Here is a 2,500-nt window from a genome sequence, read left to right on the forward strand (position 1 = left end):
TCCTTCTCAGGGAGGACCCGAAGGGTTTAGGTGGCTACCTCCATCCCCCGGCGATGTTCTCCCTGGGGGCTGACAGGGGGACATTATTCTATGCCCGTCAGCCTCCTTTCTGCAGGCGTTGTATGGCCTATGGTCATACCCTGGCCTCGTGCAACACCAGAAAATGCAAGTTCTGTGGGTCGGGAGAGCACGAGGCCAAGGATTGTGACGAGCCCAAGGCTTGCCACGGGTGTGGCTCGTCAGCACACCTGTGGCGTGAGTGCCCGGCTCGTCAGAGGTCGTACGCGTCTGCGGCTGGAGGGAGAACGGGGATGGGGGGAGAAAGGAAAGTAAGGGCCTGGATGAAGGTAATGGCACAGGGGAAAAGACTGCACGGAAGGAGAAGGACGGGAGGAAGGAGGCTGGAACAGAAGGAGAGGAGGGGAAGGAGGCGGAAGGAACAGAGAAGAAGGAGACTGGGGCAGTGGCGAGAGAGGAGGTGGAGGAGGGAACGGTGGCGGAAATGGAAGGAGAAGCTGAGACGGGACCAGAAGAAGGACCGGAGGAGGAAGAAGGAGTGAAGGAGTGGGGGGGACAGCTTGTCGAGCGCCCTTGTTGAAGAGATGCGGGGAATGGTGGAGGAGATAGCGGGGAAGAGGGGTGGTGTCTCCCCGCTACCTCCAACACCAAAGAAGAAAGGGAAGAGGAGGGTGTGCTTGACAGGCTGTGAGAGGGAGGGGTGTGTGGGGGGGGGGTGGCCAAGCGTGTGATGGGGGAAAGAAGAACGCCCTTGTCCTCGTTATTTTTATCAGCCCCCTCAACAGCTGGTGGAGGGTGACTCCCAGGGCGTGGCGCTGGGCTGGGGGTCTGAGGGGGATCTCAACTCCTGCTTTGGGAGATGGGGTCCCCTGCTCTCGACCTCAGTCCAGCAGCCTACAGGGAGACAGAAACGGAGGGTGTTGGTGGGGAAACCCAGGATGCAGGGAACTCCAAGGCCTAACACCATCCCTGCATCCTGGGTTGGAGAGATGGAGGAGGACGGGGGACGTCAGGAGAGGAGAGGACGTCCCCGCCGGATGAGACGAGGCAGGGGAGCATCGGGTGAGTCTCCTGTTTTTTGGTTAATTTGGGGTTTTCATTTCATTGATGTAAGGTTTTGTAATTTAATTTTTAAAAAATGACATTTTCTGTTAATATTTTTAGTTTAAATGTAAGGGGTTTGAGGGATTTTGTTAAGAGGAGGGCGGTTTTTAGTTTTTTGGAAGGGGTGGGTTTTGATGTTTGTTTTGTACAGGAGGTTCACCTGAGGGATGGAGGGGATGTCATCAGGTTTAGTAGGGAGTGGGATAAGGGGGAATCAATTTGGGGTATAGGTGGGGTTCACTCTACGGGGGTGGGTATTTTGTTTGGGAATAGGGAGGTTAGAGTAGAGAGCACTTTTGTTGTAATGCAGGGGAGGGTGATGGGGGTGGATGTCACTTTTAGGGATAGTAGGTATAGGTTAGTGGTGGTGTATGGGCCACAGGTGGCGGCAGACAGGAGGGAGATGGTGGACTGTCTGGCGCCCCTGTGTGTCACAAATAGGCACTTGGTGATAGGTGGGGATTTTAACATAGATTTAGGGTTAGCGGGGGATAGTAGTGCAGGCGCCATCACCGGGCTTATGGCTTGCCATGGTCTGGTTGATGGAGGCCTGCACACTACTCCGACAATGGCGGGTCCCACATGGCGTAACTCTCGGGGGTTGCGCGGAGGCTCGACTATATTTTTCTATCTAGGTCTTTGGGCCAGTTGTCTGGGCGGCTGTTGCCTGTGTTCTTCTCAGATCACGACGGGGTGCTCCTGCAGGTGGGGCCGCCAGTCTGCCTCTTCGGTAGGGGGGTACTGGAAATTAGATCGGGAGGTGCTGGAGGAGCAAGCTTTCGTCGACACCTTTTTTGGTTTCTTTCGGGGCTTGAAGGCCTCCGGTCCATGTGCGAGGGGTGTTGGAGTGGTGGGATTTAGTTAAGGTAAGGATTAGGGCTTTTATAATAGGATATTGTAAGAGGAAAAAAGGGAGGAAAGGAGGGAGGTGGATCGTATCCAAAGGTTGCTCGAACTCGAGTACGAGGCAGGCAACCTCGGCGGGTCGATTGACTGGGAGAGATCCACTGACCTGAAGGCGCAGCTCAGGGAGCTGCAGGAGCGGAAGGCTCGAGCTTTCCTGGAGCGTGCGCGATAATGGCTTTTTAGAACATAATGAGACTTGTTCCTCTATGTTCTTTAAGTCGGTTAGGGCCAGACAGAGTAGGAAGATAATGCATGGGGTGAGGAAAGAAGATGGTAGCATAGTTAGAAAACCGGAGGAAATGGTCAGGGTAACAACTGATCATTTCCGAGGTTTATTTAAAGAGAGGGTAATAGATGTAGAGCAGGGAAATGTGTTTTTAGAACACTTGTCCCGGCGATTGCCGGAGGACATTAGAAATGTGATGGAGGCTCAGATCTCCCTCGAGGAGGTTGAGAGCGCTCTCAGGAGGAT

Source organism: Salmo salar, unplaced genomic scaffold, assembly GCF_905237065.1.
Source record: "Salmo salar unplaced genomic scaffold, Ssal_v3.1, whole genome shotgun sequence".
Lineage (NCBI taxonomy): Eukaryota > Metazoa > Chordata > Actinopteri > Salmoniformes > Salmonidae > Salmo > Salmo salar.